This window comes from Fukomys damarensis, unplaced genomic scaffold, assembly GCF_012274545.1.
Source record: "Fukomys damarensis isolate Sample0158 unplaced genomic scaffold, DMR_v1.0_HiC HiC_scaffold_39, whole genome shotgun sequence".
Taxonomy (NCBI): Eukaryota; Metazoa; Chordata; class Mammalia; order Rodentia; family Bathyergidae; genus Fukomys; species Fukomys damarensis.
The window spans coordinates 59799733-59814099 of record NW_022900951.1 but is presented as its reverse complement, the minus strand read 5'-3'; the positions used below and the strand labels follow the sequence as shown (position 1 = coordinate 59814099).

Here is a 14367-nt window from a genome sequence, read left to right as displayed (position 1 = left end):
TACATGACTGTTGACCACCAGCTCAAATCAATAGACCATTGACCTTTGTACCCTGCCTGCAAGCTTAGAATGTTAACCCCCTTTTTTACACCCCTATAAAAAAGACCTCAGCCCCTGCGCTGGTGCCTCTCTAAGCTACTTGATTCTGAGAGTGCCGTCTGGCCAGACTAATAAAGGTCTGTTTATTAACTAGCCTGGTGTGTTCCTTCCTAGGTGACTCTCTCTGTTTGTTGAAGTTCCTGGGGCCTCACTGAGCTATAGGACTCAGCATTGTGATGTCCCTTTTGGCTGTTTACGCTCTGCAGAGTGGGGGTGAGACTTTGGGTCTTACAGTTCTTTTTTTTTTTTTTTTTTTTTTTTTGTACTAGGGATCAAACTCAGGCCCTTGCGCTTGCAAAGCAGGCGGCAAAATCACTGAACCAAATCCCTGGCTGTTCTTTATATATTCTAAATAATAGTCCTTTGAGGAGTAGCTGGTAAAAATGTTTTCCCACACTGTAGGTTGTCTCTTAGCTCTTTCGGTGATAGTGACAATTTAACTTCTACCTTTCCTATCATTATTCCTTTTGTGACTTTCTCTTGTCTAATTGCTGTGCCTAATGTTTATAGAACTATATTGAAAGGGAGTGGTGACAGTGCACATCCTTGTCTTGTTCCTGATTTTAGCATGAAGGTTTTCAGTTTTTGACAATTTAGAATGATATTGGCTGTTGGTTTTTCATAGATAGCCTTCATCAAATGAAATAAAGAGCATCTATTCCAATTTTCTCCAGGGTTTTTATCAGGAATGTGTGTTGAATTTTGTTGAATGCTTTTTCCTGAGTCTATTGAGATGATCATATGGTTTTTTTCTTGATTCTCTTAATATAGTGCATTACATTTATTGATTTACATATGTTGAACCACCCTTTCATCCCTGGGATAAATCTGATTTGGTCAGGGTGTATAATCTTCATTATGATCTTGTGTAATCTCTTTGGAAGTATCTTACTGAGGACTTTGGCATCTGTGTTCATTAGGGAGATTGGCCTGTAGTTCTCTTTTTGGTTGTGTCTCTCCCTGGTTTGGGAATCAAAGTAACACTTGCTTCCAGGAATGAATTCAGGACTATTGCTTCCCTTTCAATTTCATTGAAGAGTTTAAAAAGTAGTGGCATAGTCCTTCTCTAAATGTTTTGTAAAATTCGCAGTGAATCCATCAGGACCTGGGTTTGTCATTGTTGGTAATGTTTTAATTATATTTTCAATTTGATAGGATGTAATTGGGTGTTTAGAAATTTTATATCTTTTTCATTCAACTTGGGAAGTTCATATGTATGTAGGTATTTGTCTATTTCTTCTGTATTTTTCATTTTATTACAGTACAGTTTTTCAAAGTAGGTTTTGATGTTCGTCTGGATTTCTGCAGGATTTGTTGTGACTTCAACTTTTTCATTCCTAATTGCATGAATTTGATTATTTTCTTTCCTTTTTTTGATAAGGTTGGCTCAGGGTTTATCAATTTTTTCTTTGAAAAAACCAACTCTTCAATTCATTGATTTTTTTATAGTTCTTAGTCTCCATTGCATTAATTATGCTCTGATCTTTATAATTTCCTCCCTTGTACAAGCTTTCTGTTTGTCTTGCTCTTCTTTTTCTAGAATCTTAAGGTTAACCATTAGGTTGTTTATTTGAGCTCGCTTGGTTTTCCTAATATGGGAATACAAAGAAGTAAAAGCAGCAAGAAAATATTTGAAAAAATGTTCCACATCACTGGTCATTCGAGATATGCAGATGAAAACAACACTGAGATTCCACCTCACCCCACAAAGAATGGCTGCTATCAAGAAATCACACAATAACAAATGTTGGCGGGGTTGTGGGGAGAAAGGAACCCTTCTCCATTGTTGGTGGGAGTGCAGACTGGTGCAACCACTATGGAAATCAATATGGAGATACCTCAAAGAGCTTGGACTGCAGGTTCCATTTGACCCAGCCATCCCTCTGCTGGGTATCTTTCCAAAAGAACTAAAAGAATCATATCACAGAGAAATATGCACGCCCATGTTTATAGCAGCACAGTTTGTAATAGATAAATCTTGGAAACAGCCCATTTGCCCATCAGTTGGAAACTGGATAAAGAAGGTGTGGTTTTTCTATAAAATGGAATATTACTCAGCCATAAAGAATGAGAAAATAGATTCATTCATAGGAAAATGGATACATATTGAAGATATACTCCTAAGTGAAATAAATAAGTCACACATGTGTAAATACTGAATAGTTTCTCTGGTGTGAATAATCTGCAATAATACATAAGACCTTAATAAGATTACTGACATTTAGAAATGGGAAGAAAGGAGCTAAAGGTGTAGGGAAGATGGGATGGGTAGGGGAAGGGTAATAAGGGAAAAGAAAAAAATGTGAGATAATGAAAACACGGAAATAAAGTGTTTGTAGATGGGGAGGGGAGGAGGGGGTGAAGGGAGGGCAGGGGTAAGGGGAAAAAACGAGAATCAAGTATGTCATGTAGAGTTACAAGATCCCAACAATGAATGTAACTGTACTGTATCCCTAAAATGTACCAATAAACTCATTTAAAGCTGAAAAAAATATTTGTTTTGTATAGTTGGGGGCATTAGTATTTGGTGCATATATTTATGATTATAATTTCTTCCTCTAGTATTGTTCACTTTACAAGGATCCAGTGGCATAGTAAGAAAAGGGCTAAAGGTGTAGGGAAAGAGGGAAAGATAGGGGAAATGTAATAAGGGAAAAGAAAAAATATGAGAAAATGAAAAAATGGAAATAAAGTGTTTGTAAATGGGAAGGGTAGGAGGGGGTGAAGGGAGGGCAGGGACAAGGGGAAAAAATGAGAACCAAGACCTGTCATGTAAAGGTACAAGATCCCAATGATGAATGTAACTGTACTGTATATCTAAAACGTACCAGTAAACTCAATGAGAGAGAAAAAACAAACAAACAAACAAATAAGGATGTAGTGGTCTTTTTTGTCTCTCGTAATTAGTTTTGGTTTGAAATCTGTCTGCAAATGAGATAGCTACCCCTGATTTTTTCTGGGCTCCTGTCATAAGGAGAACTGTTTTCCATACTTTTACTCTCAGTCTGAATTTCTTTGCGGATTAAGTGGGTTTCTTGTATACAGCACATTGTTGGATTTTGATTCTTAATCCATTCTCAAGTCTGTTTCTTTTGATTGGTGAATTGAGGCCATTAACATTGATGGTTGTAACTGTTGTGTATTTAATTTTCATTGTCATGTTATTTTCCTGCTGTTGGTTCTTTGCTCTTCATTTTTCCCTCTCTCCCTTTAATTTCTTGCCTTGCCTGGTATATTTGCTCTGTTGGTCATTATGGAGTTGTGGTCTTCATTGTCTTTTTCCAGGATATTGTTTAGAAGTGTTTGGAGTGCTGGTTTGGTGTTTGTGACATTTCTCTGGTGTTCTTTTTCATGGAAGTATCATAATTCCCCATCAATTTTTAAAGATAGTTTTTCAGGATACATCAGTCTAGGTTGGAGGTTGTTTTCTTTTATGACTTGAAATACTCCAGGCTCTGCTTGACTTGAGGTTTGTGTTGAAAATTCTGCTGTGATTCTGATGGGCTTTCCTTTTCATGTAACTTGTTTCTTTTCTCTAACCACTTGTAGTATTTTGTTCTTCTGTTGGGTTTCCAGGATCTTGATTATTATATGTCTAAGTGTAGATTTTTATTTTATCATGACTAGTTGGAGTCCTATATGCCTCATTTATCTGTATGTCAAATTCTTCCCATCTGTTTTGGAAATTTTCTGTAATTAATTCTGTGAACATTTTTATGTCATTTGAACTTTGTCCGACTACTTCATGGATTCCTATCAATCTTATATTATTCATCTAGGAGTTGGATTTATTTCTCATGGCCCCTCACTGTTTTTAAAAGAGCTCTGTTTTCATAGTCACTGACCACAATCCTTTCTTCTATATCTAAAATTCTATCTTCATATTCATTCATCCTGCTGTGAGTGCTTTCTATAGAGTTTTTAATCTCCTCGATATCTGTTTGAATCCATTTAATTGATTCCATTACTTTCCTATGTTGGGCATTCAAGGTTTCCATTTCTTTCCTATGCTGGCAATTCATGGTTTCCATCTTGGTCCTGAGTTCATCTATTTTTTTTTATCTGTTTCTGTTCTAGAGTCTCTAATCATGTCTTTCATTCTTCTCACCATCTCTGTGGTTATCTGGGAAATTATTTCTGTTTTGAATTTTTCTAGAGCCTCATTTATCTGTTATTTAACTTCCTGTGCTAATAGTTCAGGGTTTCCAGATGGTTGACTGTCAGAATTTTCCATCTCATTTCCCTCAGAGCTTACCTTTGGTAGGGAGGAAGTCTGTATTTGTGTCTTGTTTAAATGCCTTCTCATTTCTATTTTTGTCATTGGTCCTGTCCTTGGATTAATTACTGCGTTAATACTTCAATCTTACAGATATAGCTGGTCTTTTGGTTTTGAGTCTCTAATGTCTCTGAGCCAAATTTGTTTTCATTATACCATGGTGGACAACTGATTACATTAATCACAATACCTCAGTCCAAGTAATAAAAGCAGCAACACCAATAGCATCAAGCATGACTTAGAAAATGACAATTTGTGGTAGTTATTAATCTATCACCTTTACCTGTGTGAATGAAATAAGAATCGAGGACCAGCCAAAAATCTATTTATAGTGAATAAACTCTTCACTATAGCAACTTTATCCTTCAGGATCATGATTTAGAAGGAGTTAGGGAGGGAAGGAGGGATAGATAGGAGGGAGAAAGTTTAGAAGTGAGGTCAGAGGAAACAGGAAGATCACATATAGTCTAGGGAGCTGTTGAAGAATAGAGGAGAAAGAACAAAATATACTCAAGAACAGAACAAACTAACAGCGATAGGGAGGTTAGAGACTGTAATTACTTCCTTCTAAAGCTAATGGCAATTGCGAGAAGGAAAAAGAGAAGAAAATGAAAGAAGCAAAACAAATTTGAATTAGGATAGGAAGAAGAACAAAAAGGGAGAGTAATGGAGATCAAGGTGGGAGAGACAGTGAAAGAGAAAGAGAATGAAAAGACAATAATAAAAGGGAAACATTTTGAGAAAAGAAAAATAATTTTTTAAATGATTGATGATAAATATATCACTTTGAAAATAAAAAATACAAATAGAAATAACAGGTGTCTTTCAGTATGCCTCTGTTGACACAATAGACAGTGTGGGCAGGAGTGTGCAGTTCTAAGTTAATTAGTCTCATCAAGCCGGCAGCTGTCCCCTGAGGTTTAGGCTGATGTTTGCCTGCAACGCCCACGTTGAAATCCTTGACCTCCTGCTGCGGTGAACTCTGCAAGGTTCTACTGCAGATTCCAGCTGTCTTTCCCCTGAAGTTAGAGCAGGTTTCGATATGAGATGCTGGTCCCTCCAACTTACCAACTATGGTGGTTTGATGTGCCTTTATTGCAGATTTTCACTTTTCCAGTGGGCTTTAGTTTTCATCTAGGAACCTCAGGGAGGCCCAATTTCTGTTGTTCACAGGGGGTGGGCACAAACACCACTTTGTTGAAGCCCATGTGGCTAGGCTCCTCATGTGCTGGGCTGAAAGGCTGGGCCTATAGGAGATTCAGGAGCTACTGCTGGTCTCCTCTGATGTGCTAGGCTCCATTTGGCCTTTTATATGGTAGTGAGGGGTGTTCTGCATAGACTGGAGTGTGTCCTGACGTATGTTATCTTATTTCTGATTTCACATGCTCATTGGGCTTCAACATGAAAGCAGTGACACTGGCCTGGGTGGGAGAAGGCAAAGAGCGGGAGATCCTGAATTCAGTAGTTCCTGCTGAAGAGCACACCATGACAAGTGAACCTGAAAACTTGTTCAGGTGTTATTCTTAGCCTATGATCTTGTAGATATTGCAGAGGTTGTGGCCATTTCTTGGGATTATAAAAAGTATTACTTTTATGCTTCAGAATTATATGAATTGTTCCCACAAGAAAAAATGGAAACAAGTACGTCTTCTCCAGCCCCACTCACTAAACACATTTTACTGATATATTTCTGATGAGAACACATTGGATCATCCATGCCATTTTTTTTGTTCATGAAGTCTATTTGGTATATTTTATGTATACAATATGATGACATTCATCATTGTCTTTACATGATATATCTTAGCTCTTTTTTTTTTTTTGCCCATTTCCCTGCTGTCCCTTCAACCCCTCTACCCTTTCCTATTTACAAAGACTTTGTTACCATTTTTTCCTTTTCTCATACTTCTTTCCCTTCTTTCCTTTGTACTACCCCTCCCAATTGTCCTTCCCCTTTGGACCTTTTCTTTCTATTTCACATTATCTATTATACATTTTGATCCTTATTTACACTTTCAGTTGCTCACACCAGAGAAACTATTTGGTATTTACACATATCTGTCCTATTTATCTGACTTCAAAGTATGACCTCAATTTGAATTCATTTAGCTATAAATGCCTCTAATTTCTCATTCTTTAGTGTACTCTATTTTACTTTTTAAAAACCCACCCACATCTTCTCTATTCAGTATCCAGTTGATGGAAACTTGGGCTGTTTCCAAATTTTAGCTATTATGAACTGTCCCGCTATAAACACGGGTGCACATATATCACTGTGGTATGATTCTTTAATTTGGGGGGAAGATACCCAGCAAGGGAATAGATGGGTCAAATAGAACCTCTAATTATAGCTTTTTGAGGCATCATCCAACAATTTCCACAGTGGTTGCACGAGTCCACACCCTCACCAACAGTGCAAAAGGCTTCCCTTTCCCCACAAACCGGGCAGCATTTTTTATTGGTTGATTTCTTGATAGCAGCCATTCTTTGTGGGATGAGGTGGAATCTCAGTGTTGTTTTCATTTGCATCTCTCAAATGACCAGTGATGTGGAACATTTTTTCATATTTTTATTTGCTGTTTCTACTTCTTTGCCTGAGAAATGTCTGTTTATTTCATATGCCCATTTTTGAATTGGGACTTTAAATTCGGGAGGTCTGTCTCTATATTTTCTAGAGAGTGGACCTTTATCTGAGGAACAGCTGGTAAAATTTTTTCCCATATTGTGGGTTGTCTCTTCACTGCATTGGTCGTTTCTCTCGCTGCACAGAAGGTTTTTAATAAGTCAAGATTCCAGTTGTTCTTTGTGCTAGTTCATGTGCAACTGACCTTTGGTTCATGAAATCTTTTCCTACACCGATGTCTTCAAGAGTTCTACCTAACCTCTCTCCCAGTTGGTTTAGTGTTTCTTTTAATATTTAGATCTTCAATCCATTTCACCTTTAATTTAGTGCATGGTGAGAGATATAGGTCTACTTTTCATCTTTGGCAGGTTGGGCCTTGTGCTCTGGGCCCAGAATGCTGCGGGCCTCATGGGTGGTTTTCTTGCAATGCTGGCCAGGGCTGCTGGGACTCCACAAGAGTTCATGCTGCCTGCCATTGGGTGTCATAGTCCCCAAGCTTCCCCCTTTGTTAGAAATGCCATGTTCCTGAGTGGCTGTTCTTCATTTATATTTCCACACCTCACAAGTGTGGAGCCCACACTTCTAGCTGCTAGGAGAAGAGCCAAGAAGTTTCATTCCCCTCCCCTTGGCAGAGTAGCTGTCTCAGGGAATTAAGATCCCATTTTTCCTGCGATCACCAGATTTTCATGACACATTATATATGCCCTTGGATATCACTTTTATGTCATAGATGCAGTCTTCTATCAAGCCATTTGGTTGAATAATTTCTTCACCAATGGAAATGCATGAAAATAAAAGTCACAGATGATAAGCAGCCAATTTCCTGATGATGCAGTATATAAAGGACAAAATTCAGCACAGGATTCTCGTGAAAATGATTCTTTTATGTTGTCCAAGAAATGCTTCAAACTGGATTACATATTAGAGGAAGATGTAACTAAATCAAAGAAGGGGAAAGATGGGAGGTTTGTTAACTTGTGGCTGACATGGAGGAATTTGTCCTTTTCCAATGCTCTCAAGTGGATGATCATGGAGAAGAATCCTAGCAGTGTTCTAAGCTGCAAAGATGAACTTGACAAAGAACTCCCAGTGCTTAAATCCTATTTTATTGATGACCCTGGAGAAACAGGAATGCAGGAGGCAGGCCTAAGTGTCATGTGGCTCGGCCAAGCAGTGATTCAAATGGATGAGCTTCTCTTCCTCACAGATGCCATCTTCAGCTCTTGCACCTCTTCATTCCAGTACCTGGGTGCAAAGCAGTTTCATCCTCCCTTGTGCATGATAGAGGAACTCCGCCCTATAAATGCCATCCTCATCAGTCATAACCACTATGACCACCTGGACTGCAACTCTGTCATTGCCTTGAATGAGCAATTTGGAAATGAACCGAGGTGGTTTGAGCCTTTGGGTCTCCTTGACTGGATGCAAACATGTGGCTATGAGAATGTCATTGAGCTGGACTGGTGGGAGAATTGTGTTCCCGGCCACAATCAGGTCATCTTTGTCTTTATGCTTTCTTGGCATTGGAACAAAAGGACTCTAATGGTTGACAGGGTTCTGAAGGGCAATTGGTCTGTCTTGGGGCCTGGGAATCAATGTTTTTGCAGGAGATACTGGTTATTGCTCTGCATTTGAAGTGACAGGAAAAAAATCATACCTTTTGATCTTGCAGCTATTACTACTGCAGATAGGTAAGTTAATTAGATATCTTGTAGGCAGTTAGACAGGGGCTCCCTCCAGGAGCCAGCTCCCAAGGAGCCAACACAGCAAGGAGCCAAAATGGGGAACAATAAAGACACATTCACTGTGGCCAGAATTGTAAAAGGAGATAAACTACTATAACCTTGTGTTTCACACCTGGGATAAATAGCAGTGATTGATATTATAAATATTATCAGTAACGTGGGTGGGGGCCCAAGGTCTTAACCCAGCCTTTCCAGGAAATATCCCTGACCCCCACTCTTACAGAAAATCCTTGTATGCTTGCGGTGTGATGTGCACCCCTATTTGACCCCCACTTAATATTATTTCCCGGGTGACTGTACCTGTAATCTTATTGGTTGGCCATGGTTTTCCTCTACCTCATGCCCACCTTGTAGTTTTCCATTGGGTCTTAGTTTTGTCCCACTTTGTACCCACCTCACCACATGGCTTGACTGTATAAAGCATCATCTTTGAAAAGGGGTGGGCAATGTGAAATAGGAAGAAAAGGGCTAAAGGTGTAGGAAGTGGTGAAATAGGAAGAAAAGGGCTAAAGGTGTAGGGAAAGTGGGAAGGGTAGGGAAAAGGTAATAAGGTAAAAGAAAAAAATATGAGAAAATTAATAAAATGGAAATAAAGTGTCTGTAAATGGGGAGGGTAGGAGGGCGCGAAGGGAAGGCAAGCACAAGGGGAAAAATGAGAACCAAGACCTGTCATGTAAAGGTACAAGACCCCAATAATGAATGTAACTCTACTGTGTACCTAAAATGTACCAATAAACTCAATTTAAAAAATTAAAAAACAACAACAACAAAAAAGAAAAGTCACTTTCTGGTCACCCTTCTTACACAGAAACTTTCTCTCAATAAATTTTTCCTACTCTTAACCTCTGTTGTTTCTACAATTCATTCTTTAATTTTAGAAAACATGAACTTGAATTTCAGATATCTAGCAGGTTTTGGAGTTACATCTCTTTCCCCTATATCATTACCATTGGCTTACAAGCCAAGGTAGTTTCTGAAATACCAGCATGTAGACCCAGGAGAAGCTGTAAGAATTTACATCAACATCCAAGCAAAGAAATTTGTGGTCATTCACTGGGGAACTTTTGCCTTAGCATATGAGCATTACTTAGAGCCTCCAGGAAAAGTCTGAATCTTTGGAAAGATAAGGACTTAACACTGAATATTTTTTTTTTTTGTCTTGAAGCATGGAGAATCAAGATACTTAAATACTGATGTTTAAAACTTTGAAAAATGATGTGCACAGGAGATTTTAATGAAAAAGACATCATTTATTATAAATTGGAAAACAAATGAAAAGACTAAGAAATTCAGGAGTGTTTACTTGTGCATTAGCAAATAGCTTCTGCAAGTGTGAGTGTGTGTTTTATGAAATAATTTGCTTACCAATGTGATGACCAACTTATGAAAACCATGAAGACAGTTCAGGGGTTGGTCACTTAAATAATGAGTTGGCCAATGTGGCTATAGAAATATAGTAGTGGGTAAGCATTTCAGCAGAATTTTTTTAGCTCAAGCATTATACTTTAGTGGTTGTAGAATTTTCTGAGGTTATGAAAAACTGTTATTAAAAACCCATCTGTTTTTCTATTTAGGGCCTTCTTCAAGGTAAGTCAAGTTGGTCTACCTACATCTTTGCAGAAGCCCTCACACACACAACTAATATTCACATTGTAGTAAGTGATACAGTTGACTCCCACATGCTTATAAACATAGCAGTTCTTCATCTATCAGGATTAGCTTACATGCCAAATGTTACATGATATATTTTGGTAAGCATAAAAAACATTGGTTATTTGGGCTAAATCACCATTTTTAAAGACTACTTTTTTATTGTAATGAAAATAACAAACTTTTCATTTTAACTATTTAAAAAAATGTAGTTTTTTGGCATTAAGTATACTCACATTCTTGTGCACTCATGACTATGATGAATTAAATTTTTAAAAGAGGGAAACGGTATATACTATTCCTCATTTATGATTCCCAAATTAAAAGCTCTCTGATCTGGACAGAGGAAGGGGAAAGGGTATGGTGATGAGTACAAGATTGATGAAATTTTCTATTTTTAATCTAAAACACCTTTTGCTAAGAACAAATATATCTATAATTAAGTATTTTAGAGAAGATAAGTGTAGCTTTTACATCTGACTAGAATATACATTTTGACTTATTTTCATTTTCTTTATATACACATTATTCTGGTTTGCTAGCTCTACTAAATATAACAATAAGATTTATTTTATAAATATTTAGTTTTATATGATTAAGATGTCATATATTTTTGTATCAAATGAACTCTAAGCATGATAGTACCTTTGTGAAATATGAGTTACTGTCAAAATAGATACTGGGTATCAGCTGAGTTCAGTTTTAGTGTTAACAAATCTCTATATTCACTTGATTGCTCTAAGCCAGGTGAGTATGGTGGTAAATGCCTGTAATCCCAGTGCACTGGAAGGCTGAGACAGTAGGATCACCAGGAAGGTGATCCTATTAGATGCTATTAGAGGGCCATTCCATACTTTGGGCCCAGAGCTCAGTGAAATACTTTTATTCATACAAAATAACACATTTTCTAAACCAAATGTTACCTAGGCATTGCTCTGTAATTGGACTAGCACAGACACATGCATGCCACATTAACCACTGAATCTGAATTTTAGTTTTCATTGTTTCATCTTGAATTTTCTTTCTTTCTTTTTTTTTTGTTTTGTTTTTTGAGACAGGGTTTCACTATGTAGTTGAGACTGACCTGGAACTAACTATGTAGCCCAGGCTAGTCTTGAATTCACAGCAATCCTCCTGCCTCATCCTCCCGAGTGCTGGGATTACAGGCATGTGCCACCACGCCCGGCTACTAGAATTTTCTTTGTAATCTGAAAAGTCATTATGGTCACTGTGCCTCTTTGTCATCTACAACAAGAGGACAATTTTGACCTACCACCAAAACGTATAAAATAAAATAAGAGATTTTTAAAAAGAAAAAAAATCTTTGGCAGTTTGAAACCCAATTTTTCCAGCACAATTTTAGAAAGAGGCTATCATTACTCTAATGACAGTGTTTGGCTCCTTTGTCAAAGATGAGGAGGTACCTGAGTACATCTGGAATTGTTTCTGTATCTTCCAATCTATTCCACTGATCCTCAGGTCTTTTTCTTTGCCAGAACCATGCTGTTTTATCACAGTAGCTTTGTAATACAGTTTCAAGTTGGGGAATTTGATTTCCCCTACCTTGTCTTTCTTTCCTAGAATTGATTTGGCTATTCTAGGACTCTGCTGGTTCAAAATGAATGTTTGTATTGTATTTTCAAGTTCTGTGAAGAATGCTGTTGGGATTTCAATTGTGACTGCATTGAATCTATATAATAATTTTGGAAGTATGGCTATTTTCACTATATTGATTCTTCCTATCCGGGAGCAAGGGATGATTTTCTATTTTCTGGTATCCTCTTCATTTCTTTTTTGAGAGTGTTGTAGTTTTCAGAGTACAGATCTTTGATAACTTCTGTTAGATTGATTCCTATGTATTTCATTTTTTGGATGGTCTTGTGAAAGGGGTTGCTCCTCCAGTTCCTCTCTCAGTGAGTCTGTTGTTAACGTTCAGGAAGACTACTGATTTTTGTGCATAGACCTTATATCCATCTACTCTACTGAATTTGATTATTAAGTCTAGAAGAATTTTCGTGGAATTCTTGGGTTCTATATAGAGTATCATGTCATCTGCAAATAATGGCAATTTAAATTCTAGTTTCCTTTCTTTATTCCATTTATTTCTTTCTCTTCTCTAATTGTCAATATTTGTGAGTTATATGGAGCAGAAGTGCTGATAATGCACATCATTGTCTTGTTCCTAATTTAGCATGAGGGATTTCATTTTCTGAACATTTAGTATGATGTTGGCTGTTGGTTTTCATAGATAGATTTATCAGTTTGAGATTAAGACCATCTATTTCACTTTTCTGCAGGATTTTTATCATGAATGGGTTTTGGATTTTGTGGAACACTTTTTCTGCATCTATTGTGATGATCCTATGGTTTTGACCATGGCTCTTTTAATATAGTGTATTACATGTATTGATTTGCATATATTGAACCATCACTACATCCCTAGGATAAATCCCACTTGGTCGGGTTGTATTATTTTCTTGATCTTCTGCATTCTATTTGTAGGTATCTTATTGAGGATTTTTGTATCTATATTCCTTAAGGAGATTGGCCTATAGTTCTCTTTTTTGGTTAGTCTTTCTTGGCTTTGGGAATTATGGTGATGCTTTCTTCCAGAAATGAATATGGAAGTACTGATTCGCTTTCAATTTCATTGAAGAGTTTAAACAGTACTGGCAAAAATTCTTCTCTAAACGTCTTGTAGGATTCAACAGTGAAGCCATCAGGATCAGGGCTTTTTTCTGTTGCTAAATTTTTAATTCAGTTTTCAATTTCATTGAAAGATTTTGGGTTTTTTAGAATTTTTAGGTCTTCTTTCAATGCTGGTAATTCATATGTACCTAAAAATATTTCCCTTTCTTCCACGTTTTCCATCTTATTGTTGTATAGGTTCTCAAAGTAGGCATTCACAATCTTCTGGATTTCTTCTGGGTCTGTTATAATTGTACGATTTTCATTCCTAATTGCATAGATTTGGGTCTTTCCTTTTGTTGATAAAGTTGGCTAAGGGTTTTTCAATTTTCTTTCATCTTTCAAAGAAAAAATTCGTTACATCTTTGATTTTGTGTATCACTGTCATAGTCTCCAATGCATTGATTTCTGTTCTGATTTTTATAATTTCTCCCTTGTATGAGCTTTGGGTTTCCCCTGGTCTTCTTTTTCCATAAGCTTGAACTTCAGTACTAAATACTTTATTTGAGCTCATTCTGTGTGGCTAATATGAATATTCACTGTATGAATATCCCTATCAAGAGTGCTTTCAATGTGTCCCATACATTCAGATATGTTGTATTGGCATTCTCATTTAATTCTACTAACTAATTTCTCTTTTAATTTAATCTGTGACCCATTGGTTATTTTGGAGGGTTTTCTTCAACTTCCATGTGTTTATATAATTCTTATGGTTTCTTTTGCTATTGATCTCCAATTTCATCACAGTATTATCTAATAATATAGAGGGGATAACTCCAAATCTTTTGCATCTACTTAAACACAGTCTATGAGCAAACATGTGGTCTATTTTGGAAAACAACACATGTGCAGCTGAAAAGAATGTGTATTCTGATTTTTGGTGTTGGAACACTTGCTAAACATCTGTTAAGTCCATTTATTCAAGAGTTTGGTTGAGTTCTAGTATTTCATGTTAATTTTTTTATCTAATTGATCCATATGTGACAGTGGGGTATCAAGGTCCTCCACTACTAATGAGTTAGTGCTTATTTGATTTTTATGTCTATTGATAGTTGTTTTATATACTTGGGTGCACTAGTATTTTGTGTATATATATTTATGATTGTCACTACTTTCTCTTGAGTTGTTCCCTTTACAAGGATGTAGTGTCCTTTGTTGTCTTTCTCTCTCTTTTTCTCATTGAGTTTATTGGTACATTTTAGGTATACAGTACAGTTAAATTCATTATTGGGGTCTTGAACCTTTACATGACAGGTCTTAGTTCTCATTTTTTCCCTTGTCCCTGC

General features: G+C 36.9%; 1 pseudogene; it reads left to right on the top strand.

Annotated features, from left to right (window-relative positions):
• Positions 1-7768: 7768 nt before the first annotated feature.
• Positions 7769-9944, top strand: LOC104867080 (annotated as a pseudogene).
• Positions 9945-14367: the final 4423 nt, after the last annotated feature.